Below are 10,925 nucleotides of genomic sequence, written 5' to 3'. Positions count from 1 at the left end.
GGCCCCGCCGAGCGAAACCTGTTTGCGGGCCCGGGCTCCGAGTTTTTGCGGCTAGATGTACCTCGCTTGTGTCCTCGGAAAATGCTGTACCCCTCACCGTGTTGGTACAAAAGCCCTGTTTGGATACTAGCTCAGTTAGAGGTTAGAGTTAGATTCTAACCCTGAGCCAACCTGAACTAACTCTAATCAAAGAGGTGTTTGGATGAAAGGGTTAGATTGACAATAAATTCTCTTTCTCAATCATTTGGCTACTTTGGACCCTATTTCCTGCCAGATTTGGCGGAGCGAGCCCTGGCCGAGAGCTGCGTTGGCCGAGGCAGACGGGGACGCGCCTGACAAGGAGCCGCGATGGCCTCTCGCGCAGTCCGCCGGCCGAATCCGTCGTCCCTGCGCAAGGAGCCGCGCTGGCCGAGGCCGACGGGGACGGGCCGCGCAAGGACCCGCGACTGCTTACCGGCGGGCGGACGGGCCGCGGGGAGACGAGGGTGTTGGAATGGGAGGATAGGGCGGGGCTGCTTATCGGCGACGGACGGGAGCGCGGATACGGTGAGGCGCCTTCACGGGCGGTGCGAGAGGGAGGGAGGGAGAGAACGAGAAGCTTCAAGGAAGTGGGGAGGGATCTGCTGCGGGGAGAGCGAGAGAAAAATGTGTTTTTTAGTGGTCCCGAGAAGAACTAACCCAAATAAGCACCTCTTGGGTGGGTTAGTTTTTTGGGTGGGTTAGATGCATCTAACCCAAACTAACCCCCCCCCCCCCCGCGTTTGGATATTTTTGGGTTAGTTGAGTCTAAACTAACCCAAACTAACTCTAACCTAAGAATCCAAACAAGGCCAAAGGACGATGGTTGGTGGGGTCCGGCCACGTTCTTCAAGAGTGAGGCTTCTCGAATGCACCTCGTGTCGTCCGCGCCGACCGAATGAGCCGAGGGCTCGGGGTCCCGTCCATTTGCGGCAAATTTGACAAATTTAACCTGTGAACGCAATCAGTTCATAAAATGAAATGCCCCTAAAACTATTTTATTCGACTGACCTGGCGCCACACGGTGCAATGCCTAACTCTGTGGAGTTGCATCTCTGTCCAGCATGGCAGCCCCTGGGCCCGCACCCAGCAGTGCAGCGACTCAGAGCTAGGCGCCACACATGTAAAGTGCAGCGCCCAGCCCTTAGGGTTGCACTGTCTGTTACTAGTCGGCTGGCTGGGCCCCCTCCCCCACTCTCCCCACACACACCCCAACCCCCAAAGCATCCCCACCCGAGATTTGCCCCGTCTCCCCTCTCAAATCCTTCCCCAAATCTTTCAAATTTGAAGATTTTGTCCATGGATTTCGAAGTCAAACCCTCCCTCAAGGTAATCTTCTCCGATCCCCTTGTTTTGATCCAAGTAATGTTAACAAATTGCTCATTTGTTGCTAGTTTGGGGAAACCCTAGTTTTGTATGGATCTAGAGATTTGCATGGAGATGTGAGATGTTTGTTTGCCAATTTCCTATGATTAGGCTTGTTAGTATGTTAGGGTTATTCTTATGGGTGTTCTTATGTTGGTGCTAGGGTTAGGCTTGTTAGTATGTTAGGGTTAAGGTTATGGGTGTTGATATGTTGGGGCAAGGGTTAGGGTTGTTGTTTCATATATATGTTAGGGTTTGTATTCCGTGTTAATCCTTGGATTAGTACTCATGGAAGAAATGTTACGTTGTGTTGTTTGAATGCTTATAGGGATGGGAAGAACATGTGTGTTTGTTCATCACGGGGATAAAGACGCCTTCTTGAAAGGCAATATTGAACCGGACCCGGATGAGCTTGACATGGTGTTTGGTAATAGTCCTAACTATGCGGAGCTCTTGCAACAAGTGAGGAAAGATTTGAATTGGATGGACCCTAGTGATGTCGTTGAGTTGGAGGGAAGGCATAATGTTGGTTTTGGAATGCACATCCGTTAGAAGACAATGCGTGTCAACTCGGAGCAACGTTGGGTTGCATACAAGGAGACGGTGGCCGAATCACTAGACAAGGATCTTGAGTTATTTGCAACGAAGAAGGTTGATTCAAGTTTGCATTTGGACCTGAACCGGAACCCCTCCCCTTTGGTTGCTAGTAGCCCCCACCCTTGAACTGAGATGAAATTGTTGAACCTCTTTTGACCCAAGAAGTGAGGCCAACATTGAGACCGTTACCAAACAACCAAAATGAAGCTTTGCAAGAGGAGAATGATGAGTATGCGGACGATGACAATGAAGTTGATCTCCATGACAATAATGTGGGTGATCTCGAGAAATATCATTTGCAAGAGACACTGGACCATTCCATCCCTTATTCTTGTGGCTATGCATCGGATTCGGATGACGAAGGTCCCGATGAACAAGTTGATGAGGAGGGGTTCACGGTGAAGGAGGCCGAACCTTTCGAGAAGGTATTCGGGCGGGATCACCGGACTACATTGTTCAAGGATGTTAGTCTCGCGGATGAAGCCGTGGTAGATGGTGGCCAAGGTATATCTCTTGGGGTTAGGCTAAGATCTCACCGTGATTTGGAAGACGGCAAGAACGGGATTGCTAAAGTGTCTAAGTTCGAGACCTTCTTGGAATTGAAGATGTGTCTCGACAACTACTCGGTTACGCATTATCGTCCACACAAGGTGGTGAACTCGGACGTCAATGTGCGCTACACGGTTGCATGTGCATTTGAAGATGAAGAATGTCCGTGGATTGTGCGTGCAAGACCATGGAAAGGAGGTCCCACTTGGCACGTAGTGAGTTGTGTGCCAACTCACATGTCCCGAGGCAAAAGGGTGGATGGCAAGGTTGTGTCCCAAGAGACCACAGACAACTCACGTCCAAGTTCATCGCTTACAGGCTCTCCAACTCAATATCCACACTTCCAACAATGAGCATCCAACATGTCATTGACCTTGTGAAAGCCATCTTTCATTACAAGGTGAAATACGGCAAGGCATGGAAGGCAAAGCAAGCCGCATTTAAGATGTTGTATGGTAGTTGGGAGGAAGCATACAACCGAATCCCTAGGTTGTTATTAGCCATGGCCGCCACAAACCCAGGCATTGTTCATGTGGTCGAGCCTCATGGGAAAAACAACGGTTCATGACGGAACGAAAGTCCGAGTATTTGGCCCTGCATTTTGGGCATTCGAGCAATGCATGACGGCTTTCGAACACTGTAGGCCGGTCATCGCCATTGATGGCACGTTCTTGACCGGACAGTACAAGGGCACCTTGTTGGTTGCGATAGCAGGTGATGCCAATAACCGGGTGTTGCCATTGGCATTTGCTTTGGTTGAGGTGGAGAACAATGATAACTGGGAGTGGTTTTTGCATCTTTTGAGGACGAAGGTGTTACCCGCTCAGAGGGAAAATTGTGTCATATCAGATCGACATCCAGGAATTCTTAACGCGGTGGAGATTGACATTCCCGGGCATGCTCCGTTGCAGCACCGATGGTGCATGAGGAACTTTTGTTCGAACTTCTATAGGGCATGTGGCCTTAAGGAGTTGGCCGATGATCTTCAAGATTGTTGTCTCGCTTTCTCCGACAAGCGGTTCGCCACTTTGTTCAACAAATTGCTCGCACACAAAAAACTTGATCCCAGGGGTCAAGACTTTCTCAATAGGCGCATTGAATACCGAAACAAGTGGGCACGTGCTTTTGATGAAGATGGCCGGAGATACAGTCAAATGACAAGCAATATGGCAGAATGCTTCAATAGGATGCTCAAAGGTGCACGTATTACCCGTGACGGCAATAGTTCAATACACATTTGACAAGATGAATGCGTACTTTCTAAAACACTCAATGGAAACGGATGCACAGATAGCGGGTGAGAACAAGCACAAGTACAAGTACAAGTTCCCACCCAAGGTTGATGAATGGTTGGAATTTCAATCACGGAAGGCAGACTCACAAGAAGCTATACTATATGGCAACGAAGAGTGGAAGTACGAAGTGAAAGAGCCAGGAGGAACCACAAATGATGGCCGCCAACATGAAGGTCGGGCTTTCAAGGTCTCGTTAACACAGTGTGATTGCTCCTGAGAGAGGCCATTGTTGCTTCATCTCCCATGCTCACACTTGTATACCGCCGGTCGCGTTAGGAATGTGGATGTCAATCACCCCCTCACCGTGAGGGAGTCGGAGTTCTCAATCATGACGGTCAAGAAAACATGGGCTCCCCGCTTTCACCCATACTTTGACCAATCACAATGGCCGGAGTACCATGGAGTTCAACTATGGCTGGATCCGGAGTCGAAGGTTGTTAAACGGGGTAGACGTAAGACAAAGAGTCTTAGAGGCGACATGGACGGATGGGGCCATGGTGGCCACCGCGAATCGGGCAACGACCAATTCCAAGAGCCTCGTGAGAGCTCCCGTTGTGGGGAATGCAAAGGTCATGGCCACAACAAAAGAAAATGTACGAAACCAAGAAAAAGGTCCAAGAAAAATGATGCAAGCACAAGCCCACAAGGAGCTACACAAGGTAGCCAACCAAGTGGTAGCCAACAAGTGCCAAGCCAACCAAGTGGTAGCCAACCAAGTGGTAGCCAACAAGTGCCAAGCCAACCAAGTGGTAGCCAACCAAGTGGTAGCCAAAGAGGATCTAGGCAACTAAGAGGGAGGCAACTAGGACTTACAAGAGGCCCTGGTGGTGGTGGTGGTGGTAGAGCTCGTGGTGGTGGTCTTGGTCGTGGTGATGGTCTTGGCCTTGGTGATGGACTTGGCCGTGGTGGTGGTCAAGGGCAATGTCGTTATAGAGGAATGTTTGGATAACTCGATGGACCATTTCCGTATGTTGCTCACTAACTATAATGTTTCATATGTTCTTGTTGTCCTTATTCACTAATATGTTGCAATGTACAAGTTCTTCCATTTGTTCTTATTGTCATTACTAACTATTATGTTTCACACATTGTAGGTATGGCGGCTTCTCAACCCAACAAACCAACAATGAAGGGAGTGGAGGAGAAGGATGGCGAAGGTGAGATGGCGGGATGGTGGGAGAAGGCCGCGAAGAAGCTGAGAGAGGAGGATGCAGCCGCACTAAAGAAGAAGAAGGAAGAGGAGCTCGAAGAGAAGAGGAAGGAACGAGAGAGAGCAAATTATGAGTGTCGCGCTAGGGAGCATGCATTGAAGAGGAAATGTGAGGAGGCACAGAAGAAGCGTCTGAAGGATTTTCAAGAAAGAACCTTGAAGCTTTGGGCATTCGAAGCTAAAAAAGAGGGAGAACGAGATATTCATGGAGAGGGTGGTTAAGGAGGCTCACTGATGTCTACTACGCAACTTTATTCTTGTAGACACGTGTTGGGCCTCCAAACGCAGAGTTTTGTAGGACAGTAGCAATTTTCCCTCAAGTGGATGACCTAAGGTTTATCAATCCGTGAGAGGTGTAGGATGAAGATGGTCTCTCTAAAATGACCCTTCAACCAAATACAAGAAATCTCTTGTGTCCCCAACACACCCAATACAATGGCAAATTGTATAGGTGCACTAGTTCAGCGAAGAGATGGTGATAAAAGTGTAATATGGATGGTAGAAATATATTTTTATAACCTGAATAAATAAAAACAACAAGGTAGCAAATAGTAAACGGGCACAAAAATGGTATTGCAATGCTTGAAAATGAGGCCTAGGGTTCGTACTTTCACTAGTGCAATCCCTCAACAATGCTAATATAATTGGATCATATAACCACCCCTCAAAGTGCGATGAAGAATCACTCCAAAGTCCATATCTAGCGGAGAACATAAGAATAAATTGTTTGTAGGGTACGAAACCACCTCAAAGCTATTCTTTTCGTTTGATCTATTCAAGAGTTCGTACTAAAATAACACAAAACTATTCTTTCCGTTCGATCTATCCTAGAGTTCGTACTAAAATAACACCAAAGCAAATTCATATTCATAATACTCAATCCAACACAAATAACTTCAAAGAGTGCCCCAAGATTTCTACCGGAGAAACAAAGATAAGAACGTGCATCAACCCCTATGCATAGATTACCCCAACACTACTGCAGGATGCTGCTAACGCGGCACTACGATCAGAGACCCTTCGAGAAACTGTGTGTGATGCAATAATCGCAAACGGTGCTGTATGAAAACTGTCAGAAATGATGCAAAACGTTTGCGATGAATGATACATCAAACACGGTTCAGATTATAGTTGCGTGTGCGATGAGGGGCATATGGTTGATCTGTACGAACTATTTGCGATGAGACAGAACAACAGAAACGGGCAGCCAGATCAAGGTGTGTGCGATATACGGCATACAGTTCACTCCGATGAACCGTTTACGATGAGTGAGGTGAACACAAACGATTCGACGTAACATGATGTGTGTGATACCCGGCAAATAGGTCGGTAATCAGAATTGTGTGCGATCATTATAGACAGCCCATATGATCTTTTTTTGTGAATTATGTGCTCATCAGGGCACACAGTTCAACAAACCAACCTGTTGGCGATAATATAGAAGATCTCTGTCGAATACATATTACTAACCGTCTGCGATGAGATTGACAGGATAAACCGAGATATATACAGTGTGCTTAATTTAGTCCTTCTTCTTGTTGTTGTTCTTGTTGGATGGCCCCGCGACATCGTCTTGGCGAGGACGCTTCTTGCCGCTGACCGTTGGCTTTTCATCGCCGCCGCCGTCGTCATCATCATTGGTTTCGTCGTCGTCCTCCTCCTCCTCGTTCGACCATTCCTCCTCCTCATCATCGTCGTCCTTTGACGGCTCCTCGTCTGTCTGGTTGTCGTCTGACGACTCCGGAGGTGGCGTCCCTTCCATGAACCGGATATAATCGAGATCTGGGCTCGACGCCGGACTCATGGAAGACGAGCGGGATGATTTCGATGTTGACCTATCATCGGGCGCCAGATTGCTGGTCGAACTGTCGTCCTCGCTATCGCTCGACATGGCTGCAGAGTGTGTGCTAGTGTGTAGCGCGGCCTGTCAGGGACGATGAAGATGGTGGACACTTAAGCGGGGTATGCAGAGAAGAGGAACTGCCAATTGAAGCGGGGATGGAAGCGGGGGTTGACGTATTATCTAACCGCTGATATAATCAACCACAATTATTTGTACCCAGTCGCTCCAAATTCCCGGGGTTGCGCAGGACTCCTATTGGCTATTTGGCTGGTTTCCTTTTTCAGGACAAAAAGAAGGAACGAGTTTTGGGATTATGCACCGGTACTGGTACGAACGGAGTAGGACAGTTGGCAAGCAATACATTGAGCTCTTCTTATTGATAAAGCCAGTAATAATCAAACTAGAAAGGAAAAGAAAAAAGACAAAGAAAAATATCTGCACGAATCTTCGCGTAACATCAATGGCATAGGACCTAGATGTGCATTACTTAGAGCACATCTAGATGTGCTTTAGCAATACTGTCAAACAAAACCCCTAATCATCATTGCAAACAGTGCATAGAACATGGCTAATGCGACAACCACAACTACACATGCTAGTTCCTTCTTGTCTCTTGCTTTCATCTGTGTTGCCTGTGATTGATTCTTTCTTGCTTCATCGTACTGATTGTACATTCCAGATCAGCCAGTTTCTTCTTCAGCTTTACGTTATCTTCTGCGAGCTTGGTGATAACACTCCGAGCCCTGCCATGCCATTCTTCATCCAGCCAGTTAACAAAGGCACAAGCCTCATATCCCTGGCAATGTTAAATAGTATTCTGGATGAGCGGTGGCATTAATTGAAGTAAAATGATGAACTTAATTAGCACTAACCTCTAAGGGGCAACTGAGAAACCGCCTGCCAATGTCGAATCCCTCCGTGCATACATGTCGAGCGGGAGTGTGCCCGTGCACACAACTCAGCTTTTGGTACTTCTCAGTGGCGCAAAACTCGGAGTCGAACTCGTGTTGCGGGAGTCTGGAGTCAAGCTCCGGATCCGGCGGCAGATCGCTTTCCTGGGGGGGTCATTCAGGACGGATTTAGCAAGGATCTATACTTTGGACATGCTAAAGAAGATCGGGATAGATTGGAACCTGACAGGACGATTCGGATCCGTAGTACACCTGCCTTCTGATGACCTTAGGCAAGTGCTCGGCGGCGATACGAGCAGGAGCAGCCACACCGAAACCATCAGCACCACTCGTCTGCATTCCCCCAATGTCAGCGCCACACGAGGGAATTTGGAGGCTATGTAGGGATTTGGGGGAAATGGGGAAACTGTGGAGATAAGCTAACGGTCGGGAACTACTAATGGCACTATATATATATATGTTGTATACGGCACACTGTTTGTACATGTCGTTTGTGTTGGGTATTACAAGGTCACACACAATTTCCGCACCAAACCGTGTGAGAAGACAACGTAGGTTAGACACGGTTGCCGTTACATAACCGTATGTGATGTACTACCCTGTCCATATAATTGAGTTATGGTGAGATACCGTGTAAACAGCCGCTCCGCGGATATCCGTAAAAAAACAGCTGCTCTGCATATAGAGATGGTGGCGGCGGCCTAGGCAGCGGCTACCGGAGAAGAGGTCAATCCTCGGTCGGTGGGCGGTGGCGGCGTCATAGGAGGTCAATCCTCGGTCTACGGCGGGAGATAGGAGGAGCTCAACCATCAAGGTCGGCGGCGGCGTGATTCGAGCACATCCATCGCGGTCGATGGCGGGATAGTGGAGGTCGAACTTCAGGCGGCAGCCGCACTAAGCTTTGCTCCTCGACCCTGTTGTCTCGACGTGCCGCCGCATCGCGCTTGTCTGTCTACTGGGTGGAGGTCACCGCGCGGCTGATTAATAAGGTATTCTTTTCGTGAGTGGCTTAATTAAGGTATTCAATTCCTAAGTGTAGTGTCGTACTAGTACTCTATGTGTAATTTGACTGGCCATTATTTTTTGTCATTGCACGTCTGGATAACAACATGGAGTGCCCTCAGTAATTATTAAAATAAAACCTTGTGATTTATGCACGCATCTCTGGGCAGCAGTTAATTCGTGTATTAATGTTGTTGTTTTGTTTTTAATTACCATTCGTCTCCTGCAGATGGAACAATCTCGATGGATGAAGAATTGGAAAACCGCAGATTTTATCAGTGGCGTGACAGAGTTCATGAATTTGGCTGAAAGTACAAAGAGGAGAATTGGTGATGCGGATTACATCCTGTGTCCATGTACTGATTGTGCCAATACAGAGTCACATGAAGTTGCAGATGTCCAGATGCACTTAGTCTCTAGGGGATTCATGGATGAATATACACGTTGGACCAGACACGGTGAAGAGGAGGTCATGGATGAAGATACCCAGGGCAGCGAGATGCCAAACCCCGATCAGTGTCACATGGATGTTGAATCTAACATCGGGGCAGAGGCGTCAAGCTACCAATGGAACACCGGAAAGCCGAAACGCCCACTGGAAAACCAAGACGTCCACGCAGATGACGACGATCTTGATATGCCAGATTTTGCTGCTATGATTGCAGATTTTGAGGGCCCAGAAAAGGATATGATTGGGTACAAGGATCTGCCAACCATTGATGCGGACTCCAAGAAAGAATTATATCCAGGTTGCAAAAATAAATACTCCAGGTTGAGTGCCACCCTGGCGCTTCTCAGATTTAAAGCAGCAAACAGTCTATCAAACAAGGGCTTCACACAGATCTTAGGTATTTTCAAAGATATTCTTCCGGAAGATAATGTGCTCCCCAGAAGCACGAATGAAGCGAAGAAAATTGTTTGCCCATTGGAACTTGAAGTACAGAAGATACACGCTTGTGTGAATGATTGTATATTGTACCGTGGTGAGTACAAAGATTTTCGTGCATGTCCCACATGCAAGCATGCACGATACAAGCGCAGGAGAGCAAAGGACAAGTACAAATTGGACGACGAGATCAAGACAAGAATCCCGTTTAAGGTTGTTTGGTACTTGCCTTTAATTCCAAGGTTGAGGCATTTGTTTGCAAACCCTAGAGAGGCAAAGAGGTTGCGGTGGCATCATGATGAGCGAATTGCGGATAGGTTTATGAGGCGCCCAAAAGATGGGGCTCAGTGGGAATTAATCGACAACAACTTTGAAAAATTTGCCAAGGATCCTAGAAGTATAAGGCTCGGGGAGTGTACTGATGGGATGAATCCTTTTGGCGATATGAGCACCAATCACAGCACATGGCCGGTGCTTCTGTGCATATATAACCTAGCTCCTTTGTGTATGAAGAAAAAATACATTATGATGTCAATGATTATCCAAGGCTCGAAGCAACCTGGAAATGACATCGACATTTACTTTCAGCTACTGGTAGAAGAACTGCTGACAGTGTGGATAGATGCGCCTTCTTTAAAATGTTATGATGCTTACAAAAAGGAGATTTTCGATCTACATGCGATGCTGGTGCACACCATTCAAGATATGCCGGCATTAGGCAACACATCGGGGCAGAAAGCAAGGGGAGATGTAGGGTGTGTCACATGCATGGATAGGACAGCTAGCAGAAGACTTCCCAACTCGCGCAAAACAGTGTATTTGCGTCATCGTAGGTTCTTGCGGATGAATCACCCATACCGAAAGATGAAAGCTGAATTTGATGGTACGGCAGAGGCAGGTGTGGCCCAAGACCCTATGAAGGGGAGGTGGTCCACAACATGGCTAAAAAAATTAATGTTGTGCTTGGCAAGAACCACCCTTTGATGGTGAATCTAACACCGAAGGATCAAGTGTTTAAGAAGAAATCGGTCCGACAACGAGAATTCACTCTAGTGGTTTCTTTCTGCCAAGCATCATTCAAGCTTGATCCTCATACGGTTAGTGTTTCTCTTCATGCTATGTTTGGAGGTTATGCCCAAGGTCTTAGGGTGCGTCGTCTTAAGGATCGATCTTTCAAGTTCTCGATAGCCTCAAAGTCTGTGGGTTTTGAGATATACAATGCGGGAAAGACAGTGGAAAAAGAATTTGA

Source organism: Triticum aestivum, chromosome 1D, assembly GCF_018294505.1.
Source record: "Triticum aestivum cultivar Chinese Spring chromosome 1D, IWGSC CS RefSeq v2.1, whole genome shotgun sequence".
In the NCBI taxonomy this organism is placed as follows: domain Eukaryota; kingdom Viridiplantae; phylum Streptophyta; class Magnoliopsida; order Poales; family Poaceae; genus Triticum; species Triticum aestivum.
The sequence above is the reverse complement of the archived record's forward strand: the minus strand, read 5'-3'. Positions refer to the sequence as shown.